This window comes from Oratosquilla oratoria, chromosome 7 (genome assembly GCF_046742065.1).
Source record: "Oratosquilla oratoria isolate Oo_2021 chromosome 7, ASM4674206v1, whole genome shotgun sequence".
Taxonomy (NCBI): domain Eukaryota; kingdom Metazoa; phylum Arthropoda; class Malacostraca; order Stomatopoda; family Squillidae; genus Oratosquilla; species Oratosquilla oratoria.
In genome coordinates this window covers 41,852,350-41,867,349 of record NC_134783.1, presented here as the reverse complement: position 1 = coordinate 41,867,349, position 15,000 = coordinate 41,852,350, and the positions used below count along the sequence as shown (strand labels likewise).

At 43.5% G+C, this 15,000-nt stretch overlaps 1 protein-coding gene across 24 annotated transcripts in view; it reads right to left on the bottom strand.

Moving 5' to 3' along the window:
* The window catches only part of Ndae1 (Na[+]-driven anion exchanger 1), a 557,753-nt gene that overhangs the window by 50,116 nt on the left and 492,637 nt on the right, over positions 1–15,000 (bottom strand). For all 24 annotated transcript variants that reach the window (XR_012966564.1, XR_012966565.1, XR_012966566.1 and 21 more), the window contains one exon: positions 9,877–9,982. The gene's annotated coding sequence lies outside the window, so the exon portion shown is untranslated. The remainder of the gene's footprint in view (positions 1–9,876; positions 9,983–15,000) is intronic.

The window sequence follows — 15,000 nt, the reverse complement described above, 5'->3', positions numbered from 1 at the left end:
ATGGAAAAAGAAAATGACATGTAAGTTTGCAACACATACCGGGATTTCAAACGACAATTCCCACCAAAAGAGCAGACTGACAAACGCAACCTTCCCAAACGGATGGATCAGTTAGTGAATATCTAGGATGCCCATCTTTTAAATTTTAATTTTGTTAATGCCAAACTATTCTATTCATCTTTGGGGGATGCCTTTCGTTACAATGACGCACTCTCCAGATTCTATTCCGGTTCCGCAACTTTCTTCCGTCTTGGGAACGTCAGTGTAGCTCTATGCTCTGGTAACCGTCACTAGCCCTGACTGTCCCAACCCATAGGACGACGGTGACTGCTTCGGCCGCAGTTACTGCACTCGCCACCTCACCCCGAGGACTATGCATGGTGGAGCAGTAATCTTCTTGATGATAACAGTCTCTCCATGCGCTTCCTTGACCCTTCGAATATATAAAATCCGCTCCATGAAGCGAAGCCGCCCGATAAGACGACATGACGCAATGTCGACCTAAACCAGAGGAATGCTTTATCTCGTTTTATGACTCGGATCATCAACCTGTCCCCACAGCTGATTACGAATGAAATATAGATGTATATAAAAAAAAAGCGTCGTTATGGTTGACATGGGATTTTTTTGGACACTTCTAATAAATCTATACTTTTGACGACATACTGAATTTGTTTTGTCAGGAAAAGTACTACCGAGCACGGGAGGGTACCCATTTCAGTTTGTACATTATCTTACGAAAACAAAATAACGTACCTGAACATTTTGTTCCTTGATACGCTAAATGTGCATATTTCCTCGATTCAGTAACACCCTGTCGTACCTGAGGGTACTATTCCATTAAGTCAGACTGCCGTCAAATGATTTTATTAAACCGACCTATTTCATTCAGTGAGAGAAAACAAGCCGTTGGAAGGGCGGCGACCTACCTGAGGGGGCACGCGACAGAAAACGGAAATTCTGGAGATTCCGAAATCCCCTACCACGCCATTCGACTCCACTGCATGTTGCGTACTAGTTTTCTTCAATCATGCCGCTAAACAGCTTAACGCTAATTTCTCAAACTAGCCAGTATTTATATTTGTTTCAAATAATTTCCTATCACTATTTCTCCATGCATGATTTTCACTGAGATACAGCGAGTATTATTATTTCTCTGTTAAAATAAAGTAAAATACACGCATACATAAATAAACAAACAAACAGATAGACAATCAAATAAAAGTCGACTTTGGAAGTAGTCTGCTCCGTGCACTGACATACTCCCCCTTTGTTTACAAATCACAAGCGCCTTGGAACAACGACGAATGCCTGCCAAACGAACACCCTCCTGTACATCTCGAGGTGCAACCCCAAAGGGTTGGCACTTGGTCTCCGGAATGAACCCAAGATATCTATCACCTTGGACTGTATTTCCTCAAACTGATCACGGTTTAAGAATTAAAGAAAATGCACTACTTCCATCCGGGTTTTTTTCACAGAGATCGTTGGGAGGCCCCAAGGACTGTTGGCGGCCACTGTGGGGCTCCGGGTTAAAAATCGAGGAGACAATTATCATCCCCCGCGCGTGCCATCATATGGTATGTAAAATAATTGATTTCGATTAAAAATCATTCTACATAATTACGAATACGTGGAAAATGAAAGAGGGTGAGGGAGGGAGGGAGAAAAAATGAGAGTAAGAGAAAGAGAGAGAGGGGGGGGGAGGAGCCACAGGAACCTCGATTCGTCGAAGTGAAGATCATTAACTTCCCAATCGAAGTATGAATCGCCAATAACGGAACCCCACGAGCCCAACAACCTGAGACACTGACGATGAACTACAGCCGAAGCCGACACCTTTCCTTGATATGCTTGGACAGCCAGGGCACGTGGGAGGCACCTGGCACCCGCTGGAGGGGATCGAACTCGGGTCTACGAGGTCAGATGGGCGAGGCTCATTCGGCTCTTGAAGAAAAAAAAAATCCGTCTCGTCACTCAAGGTCGCTTTGGACTTTCACCTTTTTAAACCTAATTTCAAGAACGAAGACCTTCGGAATTACCCCCCCACCTTTTATTAAGTTTTTGTCCGGTTGTAAACATACTCCAGAACACGTTAGATAAAATCGAGCACAGCCTGGAGCGAAGCGTAGCCAAAAATAAATTAATAAATAAATAAGATAAACATAAACAAAACGATAAAATCCAAACAAATGTGACAGGCTCAGGTTTCCTAATACTTTGGCCATACGCCCGGAGCGTGCGTGTGTATTTATCTAATTGTAGCACGCGGGACAGGACCTACACTCGTGTGGTCCCGCCCCTGTGGCTCCATGGGTGTTTGAACGTATCTTTGAAGTTATTCAGTCATTATTGACGCTGTTGAGATGGATCTACACTGACGGGCGTGCTGCCTCTGTGCCTCATCCTTGTATCCGGCTTGGTAAGGTTGTATGTATGACAAGTGCAGCACGTGGAGGGGTCAAACTTGCCTATAAATTCACTTGTGTTATTGGACTGCACTTCTTCGATATTAATACAATGAGCAATGCATCTATAAGGAAAAGTCTCTTCACGTCTTCGTGTGTGTAATTCACCATGGTCTTGGATCACGTGTTGGACTCGTGATCGACAGCTGCTACCCTTCCGGATGAGAACTCAGAGCTCATGTATGACCGATCTATGGGTAATGCTGTGACCTGACATACACACTCGCCCCCAACTCCCCGCCCACGAGAGTTGGAGTAACGGCTCGCAGCGCAGCGATACTGAAATTATTTCAGCCATGGGCGGGATTTGAACTCGGACCGCTGGGTTAGCAGTTGCGTGTGTGCGCGCGCGTGCGTGTGTGTCCGTGCTTGTGTGTGTGATATTTCGAGAGGGGGGGGGCGCAATCGCGGCGCCGGACTGTAAGTATCAGCTGCCGTGTCGACCTTAGGCTGCCCACAAAAGAATACTCGCTTTATGGGAAAACACGTCTGCTATTCAGGTACAGTAATTCATCTTGGACGAGGGGGACGGAGAGAAGAGGAGAGGAGGAAAAGGAGGAGGGAGAAGGAGAAGAGAAGGAGGGGGAAGAATGAGGAGAAGGAGGAGGAGGAGATAGAGGAAGGAGGCGGAGGAGGAAAAAGAAGAGAAAGAAGAAGGAGGCGGAAGAAGAGGAATGAGGCGGAGGAGGAAGAGGAGGAGAGAGAGGAAGAGGAGGAGAGAGAGGAAGGAGGAGGAAGAGGAGAGAGAGAGGAAGGAGGAGGAAGAGGAGAGAGAGAGGAAGGAGGAGGAAGAGGATCGAGAGGAGACGGCGAAGAGGGACGCAGAGGTGAAGGCGGAAGGAATGAGAAAGATGACGAGATTAAATCCACCACGAGGAGCCAAAGGATCAGGGTCCCATATCGATTCGGATCCCTCTCTGATGTTCAAGAACTGTATCATTTGTTATTGCTGCCGTCAAGCGATTTTTTTTATCGACGACAAGGTAAGTGATATGGTGACTATTTCCCTTTGGGAACTTAGGGCACCCTCTGCCTAATTCAGTGGCAAAAATTCGGTCCTCCACAAAGAAACTCGACTTGAACACATATATATATATATATATATATATATATATATATATATATATATATATAGAGAGAGAGAGAGAGAGAGAGGAGAGAGAGAGAGAGAGAGAGAGAGAGAGAGAGAGAGAGAGAGAGAGAGAGAGAGAAAGACTTCCCCCACCCACACCCATCGCGCCCCCTCACCTCCCCCAGGGAAAAGCTAAACGGGCGTCAAGTACGTAGATTTGAAACCCGTAGCCAACTCTGCCGAGATCCCTGAAGAGCAGCAACTTCCTTCTTTGTGAAAATATCAAACTCATTCGCTTTCAAATCACGAGGAGAGCCGAGCAACGGAAGAAAATGGCTCAACCAAAAACAAATATGCTAATAAATCACATTATTTAGTAACTCAGCTAAAGCTTACGTATTCAGGGGTGGCAACACATCCCCAGAACTTACCAGAATATATAGATTAGTCGATCAGTTGCGACAACGACAAATAACAAAACCGCGTGCACGACAAACAATGGACATGTAACCAAAAATCAAAAACACTGGGCAATTAGCAACACAAACATCTCGTAATCAATGCATAGCAGCATGCACATGCTGTACTGCAACATAATAAACACACAGCTTCCAGTGAGCGGGCACGCAATACAAATGGTACGTAACGCCATCTTCCCATCTCAGAGGACGAATAAACAAAAGACGATCTTTCTCAATTCCCATTCTTTAAGCGCGCTGACCCACCCGCCCCATATCAATTAGGGACAGAGGACTGCCAAGGTGAATGTATCGGCAGGGAATCTCATTACACCAAGCACATTTTATAGATTAAATCATTCTACATCCACGCTGTGGCTCTGTACTCTATATTTTCCTATATTGGTGGAAGACGGTGTGGGAGACAAGGTGGGGAACAGAAAACGAGAAAGAGGCAAGTGGAGAAGGGGGACGGGGAGGGGGAGAGAAAAGGCGAGTAAAGAAGAACAATTAGGGTTGATTCACACTATCGGTCCGGTCGCGCTCCAGTCTCGCTACGCTCCGGTTCTGAGGTATTCAGGGTTGATTCACACTATCGGTCCGGTCACGCTCCACTCCCGGTTCTGAGGTATTTATCGGTCCGCTCTCGTTCCCGTCATCCCCCCTCCCTCGACACCAGTAGAAGTCTTACCATCAGTTACGAAGGATGTGTGACTGTAGTACAGCGAAGTTAGGTCATAGAGCTCTGGTTTACCTTTGACTAATTCTATTAGCATTTCATCTGAAACCACAAAATTAAAGTAAGTTTTGTAGGTTATATTTTATTCAGTTGGTGCTTATGTATATCCTAGCTGTGCGCATTGCCATTGTATCAGTGATAAATAAAAAGAAAACGTATTTTTATCATTTATCTACCTTTCGCATGATTCCATTGTGGTGTTTTCTTTGGATTATCCATGGTTTGGTAGGACAGAAGGAAACACTATTTGCTTAATTAAACGAAGACTGAATCTCGACTGGAGTGGAGCAGTAGGCAGGGCTGCAGCGTTTTCTACACTGCCGTGTAGAATGGGAGTGTTGCCATACCGGGGTATACATTTTTCATAGCAAGATATACTTGTCAAACTTTGACAAAATGTTGGTTCTAGTTTTTTTATTCTTGAATGTATATAAGGCCCCCATGCCCTAACATATTCAGTAAGATATGAAAATTCTTTTTTATTATTATTATTATCGCTAAAAGAAAGCTGAAACTTTAGCGTATATTTTTTTTACTACACCGTGAAAACGTATCTAGGAGGTGCTAAGATGGGAGGGAGGGTGGAGGGGTGTGGAGTGTTTTCGGGGATGGAATGGGTGGGAAGGATTTTATGCCTTGTCCTTTTTTGGCTACCTCCCTGGTAAGGGGGAAAAAGCCTTGGTATATGTATGTATGTAAAAACGTATCTTTTGGGGTACAATATTTTATAAGTAACACAATTACCAATTAAGTCATATTTTGATGTACCATTTATTATTTGATAACAGTTCTATGATTTTTAAACAAAAGTTTGAGTTTTTAAATGTTATGAACAGCCCGCTGATATGTAGAAAAAATTTCCTCATATCCTTGTGCAGTTGCCACATGCCGCTATTTGGTACAAAATTCTACGAAACGGCAGCCCTGGCAGGTGCAGGACCGTGGCAACTGAGTTCACACTGGCGCTCACGGTTCGGTCACGGTCCAGTCTCGCTCCAGTAAAAATATCTTTTGACGGAACCGTGACCGGAGCGAGACCGGAGCGAGACTGGAGCGAGAGCGCCAGTGTGAATGCTTCCATTGAAATTAATGAGACAATATTGGACCGGACCGAGAGCGTAGCGAGACTGGAGCGCGACCGGACCGATAGTGTGAATCAACCCTTAAAGAACAACCTTACATGAAGGATAGACTCCTTTGCTACCCTATGTCACCACTAAACACTACTACAGGAGATCCATCACTGCCAGAAGAGCACACCCTACAACCCGCCCACTGCGCGGCAATCTCTACAGCAGGTGCAACGAATCAGACCGGAATCAAGCTAACTGCTTGCAGTTCCTGATTGGCAAGGGCTCAGGGACTCACAAAATTATTATGATTATATATTTTTTTTTTGGGGTGGGTTAATAAAAAAAATGCAACTATTTTTGTACATACTGTGGTTTAAATGATTACAGTAATATCTTACACCTTCTTTTTTTTTTTTTGGCATCCAAGCTTTATGTAATAGCTTAGGACCTCATCATGTCTTCATATCGCATTAATGTACATTACATTCGAATTCCGAAGGTCCAAATTTAATTTGAAGGAAAATATCCACACATTCATACATTTAACTCTTCTGTACACTGTTACTTTACCTAATCATAGTTGCCGCCATGTACATAAGTATTCCAAGACACCCTGTCTACGACAGTATCTCCTTTTATCAAAATATAACAATGTGCACAACAAACTAAAATTCTAACTAACGACTACCAAAATCATCCCGTTACATAACCAAATGTGACGTATGGGGGTTATTTAACAATAATTTGATAAATAAATATACATAAAGAAATAAATACAAAGATAAAACAAATGAAATTAAATAAAATATAAATGTGGTTTTGCACATCGCTTCCTGGCAAATAAATCTACGGGGGGAGGGAGGGGGGAAATGAAACAAATTCGACATGACGTCACTTTGGACCTATGCAAGACTTCCGGCTCGAGCGCACTGCAGCGCGACCCTGCATTTGTAGACATAGACATACATTCAACGAAAACCTTGAGCGACATGACGTAGCCACACGTAAGCATGCACATAATCGTCAAAAAAAGAAAAACGCGACAAAGAAACCTAAATATAGAGATACCGGTAATAATAATTGTCTTTAGTTTCACTAGGAATCTGGTAGTTTGTAACGGTCTTAATGAAAAAAAGACGTAAAGTTACTAAATGGCCCAACCAACGAGTAAGCGTGTATATACAATTAAACTTAGTTATATGCCATCGAATACACTCAAATTACACTAACCGGAAATTTTGTATTCGAGTATAAGCGCGGGTTCCCTATCAAGGATTAATTATTTGAGTTTCACAAAAGCTTCCGTGTCTTAGATCTTTGGGGAAATTCATGAGCGAGATCACTCGACATCTAAAACGTCACTTGAGTGACGTCACACACACGATTCGCAAGTTAAATAAAGTCGTCAGACTTCAGTCATGGCAAAAGCTGATGAGATAAAAGATGAGGGGGTCATCAAGAACATACAAACGAGCCAACTCCCAATAAACAAATATATATATAAATTAATTAAACAAATAAATTAAATAAATAAAACAAGGGAAGCTTAGTTTTCATAAGAATTTTTAGCTTGTGTGTTTGTAATTCCCAGGTCAAGTAACGGTCAACTTCACTTGTTAGATTTGACCCCGGGGAGTTCAGCGAGGGACTCACCACAGAATAAATGACCTTGCATGAACAATGGCGGCTTGTTTTTATTATAGTTATCACCATATGATTCTATTCAGCTGTGGGAAGATCCCTGCCGTATATAAACTAAGCTGCGAACATTTCATCCATTTTCTGTTGCCAAACCAGGTCCTAGACGATGCGGTTGATTTATGAAAGCGGATAGCCCAAATGGCCACACGCACCCGCGTACGAAAGCATCGTGCGTGAACGCAGGCACAACCATGATGCACGTCAGTTTATCAATGAAACAACCAAGGAAGAAATACTGGCCACCTGCATACCTACAATAATCAGACCGCCAATCCTGAAGATTCTAGAGACAGACACACTATTCAAGAAATCTACATTTGTTCTTGCGTGCGCGCGCGCGCAAGCAAACAACTCCAAGGTTAGCGCAGTGTCCAAACAATAACTGCGCCTAGTAGCTAGTAGACCGTAAGACGGGATGAGCACCTCACCACATGAATGAAAGCCTCTGGCATCTAGTCACGGTGCCCCTCCCCTCCCCTCCCCCATCACAAAAAACTTTGTGGTCCCCTTATTTGGCTTCACTGAACCCAGGTTGGGAACCAGTGCCGTACAAGGTACCTTATGAATTACACCGACAATGCTAGCATACAAACTTTTCAATATGACGACGATCCCGTTAAAAGCTCTGTCGTCATTTTGTCGAGGGGGCGGGGAGCCGGGATCTCTGTGGGGTCCAGACACAGCGGATCTCGTGTCAATAATGAAGTCCAAAAGTCGTAAACACACGTGTACAAGTAATATGAACATATGTGAGATCAGAGTGCAGCACTGAAATAAAATGTACTATACAATCTATATTGCAACCATCACCTCTATGCACAGCTGAACTGAACGCACTTCCATTTCACACCTGTAAGTACGCCTAAGGTTTCGATGTATTTTTTTTTTTACTTCTGTCGCGAACGAAAACTCGTAGTTCTCATTTTATCATTATTATTACTATTATTATTATTATTATCATCGTTATTATCATTTTGTAAACGAAACTGCATCCATGCGAACGTAATTTTCAAACAACCTACGTCAACTTACTAAAAGCTTCTCAACTTCTATTAGTGAGTGCTGTAGGCCGGATAATGAAAACAAAATCACAGAAATTACCGGAAACCTTCAAGTTCAGCCAACCTACAATTGCAAACAACTGTACCCGATACGTAAATGTAAAATAAAATAAAGTTGATAGACACTCGAAGTGGCAGAATGTTATATTTTTTCAGAAAATGTCATATACAATCATTTCACGTCAATTGATGAAAAAAGTCTGTAGCAAGTGAAGAATTGTTGAAAAATGTCGAAGAAATGTCTTGAGTTTAACATGTGGCGACAATAATATTCAACCAAGAGTTGAAAGTAATTGTCCTTTGTCTGGGTATGCTGGGCTCGAACTAAGCCACATGCGTTCAAGCCAACACGTGTTCGTCTACAAGCGGTCTACCATCCCTTAGACAAGATTTCGGAGTACGAACACAAAAACAATCCCACTATTTACACTAAAAATATAAAAATAATTAAAAAAAAAAAGTTAAACGCAGTGAACTTGCTGTAATTATCAGAAGCATATGCCATGGGCAAAAAAAAGTCCAGTGATGTCAAATCGCCGCATTTGAAAACGCACAGGATGATCCAGGCCCGCGCACGCACTAGGAGTCAAAGGCCCGTGCGAAAAATCACTAGGCGCCCCGATGACGTCATAACGTTCATGCAGACGATGCACGATGATTTGCATGCAGGATTCCCGTTTCTATTTTGCCTTTATTTGAAAGGTTATGTCCCCTTCACTACCTGAAATTATTTAAAACCCTTTCGCTGTGTTTAAAGACAATAGCCAAGAGATTCTTATCGGTTGAGGGGACCCCTTTCTGTAATGAAAAGGGTTGACCATTATTTACATCAAGGCCATCGTTCAAATTAAGCTGACGTGAACATATCCACAGACATATAGGATGTTGCCTGCACGCGCTGTGAATACGCTCGGATATACTGCTCGACAAGCAGTTTTGGCAACTAGCAAACATCTCAATGCATCTCCACAGGGTATTTTTTTCGGCTAAGTGGTTCTCGATCGTCAAGCTAAATTTAATCGGACATCCTGTGCCGGTAAGGAATTAATAGTGGAGAATCCAACACCAACGACCATGACCGAAAACCCAGACAACGGGAGATGTCAGTGAGTGAATTGTATGTCCAGTGTAACATTGCGTCACAGTCGAGAAAAAAAAGGGGCTGACAAGCGACATGTCACGCTCGGTCTGTCACAGACCGAGTACTACACGTCATCACAAGGTCGACCAGCTGCTTTCATCTGCTCACTCCCAGCTGCACAGCTGGCATGGACCAACAGGTCCGCGGGTTGGTAAGGACGTACCTGTCGATGTGAAGTGATGCTAGATGATGGTGTGAAGGGAGATGGCGAAGGAACGGAAGGGAATGGCAGAGAGGTGACTGGTCGTCTAAGCAATACTATGTCCCATCTGCAAAAGAAGATAAAACGTTTAGTAATATGCAATGTAAACAAATGCATGCGTGTGTGTGTGTGTGTGTGTGTGTGTGTGTGTGTGTGTGTGTGTGTGTGTGTGTGTGTGTGTGTGTGTGTGTGTGTGTGTGTGTGCATGAGCTCACATTTTTTCATGTAATTAAAACCCCAACACTCAGCATGTCTTTCTAAACCGCACTATTCGCATGTCATTATTAAGAGGGCACGCACGCACACACACACACCAACTAACTGTCGTGCGAATCTACGAAACATACAAAACCTCCAGAGCGCTCGATTTCCTACAGAATGGTTGCACGCACGGAAAACGGAAATGCTTGCCTAAAATAATTGCTCTTTCTTCTTCTTCGGGTCTTTTGTGGTTTATTCATTCTCGAATAATAAGTATCAACAAATGTTACGACGAACGCACGCACAAACATATAGACCAAATTGGAATCGTACATGAATTTGAGGCTAGGTATGGCATAGAGAGAGAGAGAGAGAGAGAGAGAGAGAGAGAGAGAGAGAGAGAGAGAGAGAGAGAGAGAGAGAGAGAGAGAATGTTTTGGAACCCATCGAACCCAGTTTCAAGTAATGTCGGCGAAGCATGCGTTTGTAATTTCATTACAAACGATTCTTGTACGAATCGTATGACTGCGGGTTTCGCCCGCAGTCATACTTAGACATACGACTTTTTTTTACGTGGCTGAAAATACTTTTTCAAGTGGCGATGTGGTTGGAAATATTCAATCCTCTACTGACAGCTCCCGGGTTCTAAGCACATTTCAACAAGAATGGCATTATGATCGTGTGTTTGTGTGAGATTCACCATGGTCTTTGATAACGCGTTGGACTCGTGATCGATAGCTATTTCCCTCCCCGAAGAGAGCTCAGAGCTCATACAGAACCGATCTATGGGTAATGCTGTGACCTTACACGCACACACACACACCCCAACTCCCCGCCCACGAAAGTTGGAGTAACAACTCGCAGCGCAGCGATACTGAAATTATTTCAGCCCTGGGCGGGATTCGAACCCGGACCGCCGTAGTGGCAGCCGAGAACTCTAACCACTGCGCCACGAGGTGTGTGTTTGTGTGTGTGTGTGTGTGTGTGTGTGTGTTTGCGCGCGCGCGCGGTAGTGCGTGTATGTTTATCCCAAATATATTGTACAATAACTGTGCTACATAAGCGAGACAAAGCTGCAAGCGCTACCAAGCAGCACGTGGTACCAAAGAGGCAACGAAGCCTTACACGCGTCGAGCCCCTTAAACCTAGAGCAGGAACTAAGAGAGACGACCCTTGTCGAACACTCGCACGATCACCCCAACTATGTGACCCTCTCACCTTCAGAGTTCTTACCTCAACCTCAATCACTGATCAAAGTTTTCCTTGCCCGGGCCTAGTTCATTTCTCTTCGTATGATGACTCTTTGTTGCAAGTTTTACATAAATCAGCTACAATTACGGTCCTTGGGCAGAGCACCTCACACGTTTGCATTTTTATATCGAAATTCCAACCCCACCTGTCAGTAGACTTTTGGAAAATAAATAAATATATGTATATAAAGAAGAAAAAAACAGTCGATCAACTGCTCGTGACTTCTGCCACCGTCCTGATGTTGCCATCACACCGCCCCTGGTTTTTCGGCCACTCTCTCGCGTGCAGGACAACCAGGCGAGTCGCTTTTCATAAGAGCCAGTATTATCAGGCCCTGTTTGGAAGTTCTTACTGAACAAGGTTTGACCTTGCAATTCCCGACAGTCGAACCATGAACAGGTTCAATAGTGAAGCTGCATGACTGGTAAGGACAGGTTACACGCATGTAATATAACCATAACTGCATGGTGTATAAATTTACGAAAAAAAACATAACCCACAGAAAACGAGGATCATGTTAATGTCTTCTGGCTGCCGCCAGGTGATGTCATTCACCAGAAAGTGTGATGAACCCCCCTACCTCAACCAACATTGCGTCGGGGGAAGGGAACGCAACGCCAGGAGAGCGACTAGGGAGAGTACAGATACTTGTTGAAGAAAGGCGCCTCCATCGCCTCTCGTCAAGCGAACTGACGTCAACACTGACGTAGGCAACATCGGGCCCGGGAATACGTACGCACGCACGCACGCACTAACACACGCCCGGGTATTTCCACAATCGCACGCTGTGTGGCCGTTTGACTTATCTGTCCTATGAAGAAAATGACTCAACATCCTTTCGGAAAACAACGTGATTCAAACGCGGAGTCAGCTTCCTTGGGAATAGGAGGAGGAGACGGAGAGAGGGAAAGAATCTTATTTATATCAAATGCAGCCAGGAGGCTCATTAACAGAGAGAAACCCCAAAGCAACGAAAAGGTGGAAAGCTACAAACTAGGCGATTCTGTATCCTCTATGTAATTCATCCATGCTCACAATCGGTTTTACCACGACAGACGCGTTCCTAAATCCAACTGACCACAGGAAAGCTATACAATTTCTGAACGACACTCCAACAATAACAGATTCAGTTTACAAATAGACTATATTATTTACAACGTAAGACCACTGCATCAACAAATTTGTCATTTTCATCACTACAAACCGGTGTCATTTTAAAGGTCAATATAAACATCCGAAATTAAAAGTGAAAATTGACAGTGTAATTGAGATTAGGTTAGGTTAGGTTGAATGAGGGTTATGCTTATTGTCATGAACTTATACAACCGAAGAATCGTAAACCCAGGATGGCCCACATGAAGAATTGTCACCCTAGGATAGCCCACATGAAGAATTGTCACCCTATCGAAGTCTGAGGTGACGATTCTTCATGTGATGAAAACAACGAAATTGTTTACTTTACCAAATGTATACTAAAGATGGACTTGGCAACTGAGGGCTGAAATTGTGGAATGTGTAATGGAAGCATCGTTTTCTAAACGAATCCCTGCGCAGTCACTTGAGGTAATACCATAACAATCTACAAAGGCGGACACAACTGATCACATCTTAAATTGACCGTGTATGGGCGATATATCGCCCATACACGGTCAATTTAATTGTCAATTCAGAGTATTGACAATGAAATTGCGAAATATAATTGATCGTGTATGGGCCGCTTTAGTCTATGCATGACAAAGTATAACACGCAAAGAGCAGCTTCGCTGAAGCCGAAATTCCTTTTGCACGAGCTGCCAGGGCACGTGGCAGTTACCACCAACCGCTTGTTGCGGGGGGGGGGGATCGAAGTGGTGTCTTCATATGTGGAAGGACAGACCGGTCCCCAACGCGCCAATGACCCGAACTGGGGACGACGGAAAACAAGCACGACTTCGTCAACCACGACCTTCGAAGTGTCACAGTCTTGAGATAAGCCTCGCCATTTATGGCCTGGTTACTCCAATCGTACTTTATCCTCCTTAATAAGATTTAAAAAATAAAAGAAAAAAAAAACATATCTGATAGTCGTCTTGTTAAAGGCCACGCACACTAAATGGATTCATTGACTAATGCGCAACATCTGGCGAGATTATTTCTAAAGCGCAACAATTATTTGCGTATTTGGTACCCGAGGTAGAAATGGAACAAAGCCTCCACACCAGGGAAGATTCCGCAAACAAAATATCAAAATTTGCATTCCTATGACCGAGAACCTAAACAAGTCAAAATCTGACAGTGAAATCAAGTCGAAGATACCGTACAAGCCACACCGCGGGAGGAGGGTACGATCCTTGAGGGACAAAGAAAAATAAAATAAAATAATAATAATAATAAATAAATCAATCAAATCAAATGATTGGAAAGTGAATGTATGATCAGGCATGGCGACGGTAGCAGTCCCATTATCTCGATCTAACAAGTAACTGGTCGACCTTGATGCTTGCCCTTGGCCCCATACACTAACTATCAAATGGGTACAATGTAAGTGTGCAAGTGCCAGTGAAAACTGTGTTCATGCTCGTCAGGTAAGCGCGCTTACGTAGATAGGCATGTAGAATATGTGCATGACGTATGCTTACAAGTGTGTGTGGGTGCGCGCGCGCGCGTCTCCTGACCTAGTTTATAATAATGAAACACCACGCAGAGTCCACGAAGGTCAAATGTTAACTAAACAAAAAGTCGCCATTTGTCAATTGGGTAATCAATACCTGCTTCAGGTACGGCCAGTGGTAACAACTCACCACCACCAAGCGTGTCTGTCATGACTGTGAGTGAGTGAGTGAGAGTGAGTGAGTGAGTGAGTGAGTGAGAGTGAGTGAGTGAGTGAGAGAGAGAAATATGGAGAGATATATGGGGAGAGAGAGAGAGAGAGAGAGAGAGAGAGAGAGAGAGAGAGAGAGAGAGAGAGAGAGAGAGAGAGAGAGAGAGAGAGAGAGAGAGAGAGAGAGAGAGGGGGGGGTAATATCTTGACACAATGTTTACATTTTCTATTTCCTTTTCTAAGTCATTCTCTCCACATTTCTCTATTTTGCTACAAAACCTTTCACTACTATTTTTCGACTTCTACGTTTAATTTCGACCTCACCAAGCATCATTTGAATTATTTTTCTGTACTTTGCTATATTCGAGCAAAGTAACTAAATCTAAGTGATAATTCAACGAAAGGAGAATTCTCAACATTTATTTCAGTGTTGTAAAACAACTTTAAACATTTCGGTTAGTCTTAAGTTCATATCGTGCGCAGAATGTTTGATGTGAACCACATACTAACGTGCAAGTTTTGTATCAAAAGCGTTAGGTTTATCTATATTTTACGTAATGAAGCCCTTACCTTCCTAAAGAGAGATATCTTCCCACCATTAACTTTATCCAGCTCGCTCAGGTTTGGAAATGGGCAGATCGAAACTTTTTGAGCAATGTCGCCATGTTAGTTCTAATGGAATCATACCCACTTCGCCAAATAATTCTGCCAAATCCGAATTTCCCAAAGCTCTAACCTTACGTACCCCGAGTGACTTTGGCGAATTGGGAACTCACCACTTTACCGTTGCAATGTTGCAAAGCGATCCACGGTCCAAAACCTCGTCTCCCGAT